The following is a 7227-nucleotide window of genomic DNA, read 5'->3' as shown; positions in this document are numbered from 1 at the left end:
AATGTCGACACATACAAAATACGTCGGTGAAAGACCGAATATTTGGTTATATTATTAAACATTCGAACAATCGCCGGTGTATGTCGACGAGCACAGATAAGCTTTGGTGGAGGTCGAAACGACACCCGAAAAGCCGATGTCGACAGAGAGGCGGCAGTCTGTGGCCAAATCCTTTGTGGATAGTCGGAGGTAGGACAAGGTCGTACCTCTTTTCCTGGCAACGGTTTGGTGGAAATCGCCCACTTTGTCACTGGATGGAGTTTTTGTTCTTTTGATCCCGTGATGTGGGGATCGGTTAGTCAGGTCGAGTGGCGGAGGATGAGAGGGTTCGTCGGTAAGGCGTCGGCTATATCCGAATAAAAGACACTATTAACAGATCAATTCGTAATCACGTAATTACGTAATCAGGTTGTAATTTGTAAAGAAAAGTTACTTTTCATAGATGAGATTTCTTCTCAAGAAATATCGTTGAGTAAAGCAGCTACAGCTAAATCGAAAGTAGAGGGTAAGGCTATACAGTAGACTCTCCTATAACACTGTAGATATTTCCGTGTTATATGAATTCCATGTTGTACGAGTCACTTAGATTTTACAAATACGTGAGCCGTTCACAGCCCGACACACGTATTTGTAAAATCTAAGTGACCCCTACAGTGGTTATAGAGGTCTACTGTACACGCTGTCATTGCAAAAAGAAGTGTTCCACGAATAAATGCAGTTGTAAAAGCGAGGGACTCAAAGTGCCATAAGAGTTTAAGTTATTGCAATAAATAAGATTGTACGACGTCAATCACACAATTTATGTGTAAGTTTATTATTGTATTATATTCTTTAATGATTTAGAACGTACTGTTCGTTTTAGGTTCAACAGTTTATTTACATGTGCCGTTACTTAAGCTTTCTCCTATTTTGACATATTAACGTAATAAAAATATTTTTATTGAGCATTCACCATCAGTGCGTGCCGAATGTCGACATTTGCCGGTGTAAGTGAGAAATGATTATTTAGCAAATATTTCGTACATACACGAAACGACTGTGTGAATGTTGACATTCGCCAGATATCGGTCATTCACAGTAACATATACACAGTTTGAACAAACTTGTAATGTCCTAGAAGAATTTATTTATGTAAGTAACGATAATACAGCGGTATCCGACGCTAAAAGTCTATTGGATTCAATACAAGAAATGCCATTTATTTTATGGTTTGCAATGTTGTGTAAAATCAACGCTATCAATATTATTTCAAGCAAAAACAATTATTCTTGAGTCGGCTTTTAATTTAGTCAATAAAATTAAAACTGAAATCCAAAATTTAACACATTTTTAGACGAAGTAAAAGTGCTAGCACGTAATTTGAATATTTCAGAACATTTTCCTGAAAAAGGAAAAGGTTATACAGTATTCCGAAATAGCAGGTGAAGCTTTAGAAAACCCGGTAGAGGAATTTTACATGTTATTTTTTTAACACTCTAATTGATACTGTTCTTGTACAAATAGAAGATAGATTTAAAAGTATACCAAATATTATTTCTGATTTCAAATTAATCACTGATATGAAAACCTTAGAAAAACATGAATTAGAAAAATGTTCCATTATAACAAAGATATAGATGAAAACCTAATCCAGGAAATTGGTTTGCTACGGGATTTGATTTTGAATGAAAGGGATGTAAATAACGCACAACACATACTAAATAATAATTATAATGAGTTATTTCTAAATGTATTAAAACTTTTCTTTGCGTTGCCAGTTACTATAGCAAGTGCTGAGCGCTCTTTCGGCAAATTAAAATTAATAAAGAATTATCTTCGATCCAGCATGTGTGCAGAAGGCTTAATGCATTTGCTATATTAAGCATCGAAAAAGAAATTTCAAAAATTATAATTTTCCTGAAGTAATTCGTGTATTAGCGAGAACAAAATCACGCTTTAAATAAACATGCATTAATATATGTTCGTGTTTGTAATTTTTTTTATTTTACAAAAAATGTAGGGCCCAAATAGTTTCTTGTACCCGGGCCCCTTCATAGAGAAGGCCGGCCCTGATTTTATCGGTGGCGGACGAGACGTGGGGAAACGATGGAGGAAGATCTATAAGTGATCGATCGGCGCCGAATACCGTCCGTCTACGAAATTTCCCATCGTATCCTACATGAAATTATTTTTAAGTAGGATACGATGGGAAATTTAGTCGGCTCGTTTTGACGGGACGAGGCAACGCGACTCCAGAGCGACGTGCCTAAATGGACTTTTCGCGTAAATTGGTCGATAGTTAGGTGCTAAAAACCTGAAGAAAACTCGGTAAACTCCATCTGGCCACCCCTATGGCCAGACACAAACCCGTCGCCGATTACCGGCGTTCGGTGGTTTTATCCACACGGCCACTTTCTGGCGAAGCATTCTACGTATTTTGTTCGTTCAAAAAACCTACGGCAAAAATGGCCCGTTCTACTTTCGAGCATCATACGAGCTCTCAACGGTTCCGATTGTTTTGTATTTCGGCGGAACTTATTGCTATTTATATGGCTATACAATGGTGTAAGGCAAATTTTTCTCGATGTACAGTTGCTCTGACGATGCTTCTGCGATCAACGCACTCGGGAATCCCAATAACCTTCATCCTCTGACTAGGGAGATTCTTAACTATATGCCCTGCACAGAATTCGCATACCTCGACTGGGTCTTCGGGGCATACTCGATAATGAGCGGTTTTTCCAGGCTTTTTCCAGGACTGCGGTTACTGCCAGTACCACTGATCCTCTCGGGCATTCGGTGTTCCCGACCTCTCTTCTTAGTCGCCAACTATGGAACCACAATATGAAACTCTGACAAAAGAGATGGGATAACCATAATAGCCTTTTTTCATCAATTAGTGATCACCTTTCCTACCATTGATTTCGGACTGTGAAACCATCCAATTCTTCATTAGGCATGGGAGATTTAGCTCTTACCTGCAAAGATTCGGCAAATCAGCAAAGGAATCTGTGACATCTGTAATTGCCAGGATGGACTTGAGCACTACATATATAAGTGTCCAATAACTGAGGATGTTAGGCATGAGCTTACCCTTACTCTTGGCCAGAGGGGTATCAACTGGCCATGTGATCTTCATATTCTCTTTAACGATCGTGACACCTACAAAATATTTAAAATCTTGATTCATAAGTATCATATACGTTCAGCCATACACTCACAAGTCAGTTGATTACGGTATGTCTCTGTGTTATTGTTGCATTGTCAGCAGTTGCTCACTGCTCTTGTTGGTATATACGATGTATTACTTCTTGTTATTTGCTTCATCATATCTCTGTGTACCGGTATCTATCATTTTCTGTTATCTATAATTTAAGTTACATTATTTTTAACTTCTTTTGTACAGTACATGTTGTATTTATTACTTTGTTTTAATTTAAGATAGTTTGGTTTTTGTATCTGTCCCCTTTTCATCTGTTCACCTCACATTTTTTATTACTTTCTCTCTGCCATTATATCAGTGGCGTACCGTAGTGGGGGGCGGCAGGGGCGGCCCGCCCCGGGCGGCACTTTTTAGGGGGCGGCAAAATTTCACAATAAATAATAATAATATCTTATAAAAATTTGAACCATCCTAATCTATATTTGCGTCGCGTCTACGATAGTCTTAGCGTCCGGACAGTCCGGGAATCGGCTCGCCGTCCGGGTGAACTAGTAATTTCATCCGAGGAAATCCTGCGTAACCTGTTGACTTTTTCTTTTTTTGCTTGTAGGATTCATTCGCGTTCGTATACACCACTAATATCCAATAGAGCTATTTTAAACAGGCCGCTGCACTGGCACGGAATTTTTCATTGCTTGTTCTGTAACAAAACTGAATTTTAGTCTTTTAAATTGAAATACCTAAATAAGGTGGGGGGCGAAATTTTCCTCCGCCCCGGGCGGCTGACACCCACGGTACGCTACTGCATTATATGTACAGTACTGTATGTCTATTCATTCGTGTAATACTGTTCTTAATCAGAAACGAAAAGAAGTACAGTACAGTACAGACAGCTTGTTACCTTTTTTAGGAAGATCATACAGAACAAAGTAGCTCGGGTTAAATTGTAATTAATTTTCCTGAGCGAGTTGCTCGGTGGTTTTTTTTATGTTTTATATAATTGTATTTAAAGTATAAGTCATTGTAAAGAATATTGTATCTAAGCCCCGTTATGCGAAAGCGGTGCTGGAAAAGACTGATCCCCATTAGGGAAAATGATGATTCCCATTAAATGTATGTATACGTGTACGTTTGTATATATACTGTTTAAACAGTATACAGGATTGTGATTTGTGAACTATTAAATAAAAAATAATAATAATGTATCTACAAACAAAACCGAAAAAATAAAACAATAAGAGGGATTTTTTTATATAATTCTTTCCGCCCTGTGGGCACTAAGAGGGCCTCTTTTATTGTAAGCCCATTCTGGGTTCGGTTCAGACAGGCCCACAATGAGGCTGCCGGGTGGTGAGGGACGGGGCCCGACATATCCGAACGGACCACCCCCAAAAAATTCCTGGAGATTTTTCGACCCGTTCGGATTTGAGCCCGGGTCCCCCAGAGCGGTAGGCTGCCACCTTGACCGCTCGGCCGCCAATAAGAGGGATTAGTTAACAATAACCAAAACACGAGCTGATACTTCACATTAATTTTGATTCTTGTAGATTGGTTAATAATAATCACTATCATTACATTTTTTTTTTTTTTTTTTTTTGTATTTTATAGCTTGATACCTCTCTTAAGTCATTACTTAATCTATTCCAATAGGAAATCATCTGAAAAATCGGTGCAGATTTTCCCACCGTAAGTTTGACAATTGGAAGATTATATCCATAAGTTCTACGAGTTTCCCATGTCGTTACATTTCGATGTTCACTTATCTTGTTCCCGAGACAACTGTTTTCTTTATTACCCTTTATAAATTTATAGCTCTTTAGCAGGACTTGTTTTATGTAAATTTTGCGTGTTCTATCAATTTTGTCAGTACGGTAAAGTTCCGACAGATTTCCTGAAATGTAGATTATGAATTGAACGAATGATACGATTTTGTACTATCTGGAGTTTGTTAATTACATATAAGGATGCGGTTCCCCAAACCGATATTCCATATCTTATTTTAGATTCCATGCATATATGATATAATTGCTTCAACAATAAATTTTAAAAAGTCACCAAAGTTCAGTCAGTTTTACTCGTTAGACTCTATTTCAGTGATTCTGAAATATGTCCCCAGTTAGACTGTAAATTTAATGATCACACTATCTTGAGAACCCGTTTTAAGATACAGTCGTTCTAACGCTTTATTAATTAATGTTTATTGACAAAGGATAATATGTTTTATAATTGTAAATTCTTTTAGTAACAGATTAAGCAAAATACAAACCGGTATAATATAGAATAAGTGCATGAAATATTCACCAGAATATTTATAAGAACAATAATTACATACTAAACAAAAACAATTTAGATACTATTGCGAGGTTAGCCGATTGGGGTTAGGAGTTTTCGACAGCCGAGCGGTCAATACAGTCGTGTGGGCGCAGAATGACTCTCCGAGACAGGTTTATCATATAAAACCGTTTAATAAAATACATAAATTGTTCTTACAATAATTCAATATGTCAGGTGAAAGTCTATCCAACGATGGGTTACTATAACAGTTCCAATAAAAACGGAAAAGTTCGACTGTTCGATCGGTCCTTGGGTATTTTCGGCACGCTGGACGCAGAGAACGATGGCCCCGGGGCATGCACCAGCACTTGTAGAGATGTCCTCGGTCGACGAGTCGATCCTCGACGATTCTGGACGAGACGGGTTAGCGAAACCAGTTCTTCGGGCGTCGAAAGAGCCTACGTTGTATCTCTGTCGTGAGCACCAAATCCCAGCAGGGGAACACTACGCACCAAAACCCAAGACCTCGTAAAGTTCCCAAAAACGCGGTTTTATCGATTTTTCCACCGCAGTCGCCTCTCCATTGGTTTCTCCTCGTCACATGGTGGCAATTCGAAACCCAACGAAGGGTACGGGAGAGGTCAACGTTGCGTCGGAACACGACTCCTCTCCAACCTCGTTTTCCTCGACTTTACTCTATCTATTGTTTAAGAGCCTGTACACACTAGGCGTTTTTCAACGCGCGTTTTAAAGAACCAAGAGTTCTATGTAGCCGTACACACTCAAACGCGCGCTTTTGGCCAAGTGCGCGTTAAGCGCGCGTTTATAGATTTTTGTTAAAACGCGCGTTTTGCGGGCACTTTACGGGCGCTTTGAGATATATGTGCTGCCTTATAGCAACGAGGGAGGAGGCACACACACTCAATTACTTTCACGTCCATTTCCAAACTGAGCCAGTGCTAACACCGAACTAACGCTCGTCGAACGCCGAGCTAATGCGCGTTAGCTCGGCGTTAAACGCGCGTTGAAAAACGCCTAGTGTGTACAGGCTCTAAAATCTTTTAACAAGACAAAAAGTTCATTGTTTAAATCCGATCTTTAAGTTCTCTCTTTCGCGCTATGAAACTTGACTCATTCAAAAAGTCGTTAATTGCCTCCCTTCGGACTCCGTTTGGGTCCTTACACTATACAAAGCAATTTCTGCCGGTCCGGGAAAACAAAACATATTGGAAGTTTTAAACATTATTATATTCTATTTAAACATTTTTATTTTTAAGGTTTAGAAATTCGAGTGATAAGTTAATAAATGCAGCAGTCGATTTTCGAAGTAACAAAGAAATAAATAGAATAGAAACATAAATAACTTATAATTGTAAGCTTCTTGTCTCTAATAAATTAAGTTAAATAATTATCTCAAATAATCAGATGGTAGAGATATACGAGGTTTGTGTGACCGGAAGGTCGGCACATCTTCGATGCCACGTCAAGATGACACCAGTGTTCCGTTCGACACAGAAGCCGCGACGGCGAATTGTTTTTGTTAGAAACTACCGTGTTTCCCCGAAAATAAGACATCCGCAGAAAATAAGACCTAGCACAGATTTTGCTCAATTGCGAAATATAAGACCTCCCCCTGAAAGTAAGACCTAGCGAAGTTTTTTTTAGTCGTAACGGTCATCGACAGATGGTTGAAAGTGGCCGTTGGCTTTTTGAAAGTACAGCCACTGATTGGTCAGCAGACAATTACGCCACACGGCATGATTTGCATAAGACTATGGCTTGGGAATCACAGATTTGCATAACGTTACGGC

The sequence above is a fragment of the Centruroides sculpturatus genome, unplaced genomic scaffold, assembly GCF_000671375.1.
Source record: "Centruroides sculpturatus isolate CEXI.00-Female unplaced genomic scaffold, Cexi_2.0 scaffold664, whole genome shotgun sequence".
NCBI lineage: Eukaryota > Metazoa > Arthropoda > Arachnida > Scorpiones > Buthidae > Centruroides > Centruroides sculpturatus.
Note: the sequence above shows the minus strand (reverse complement) of the source record.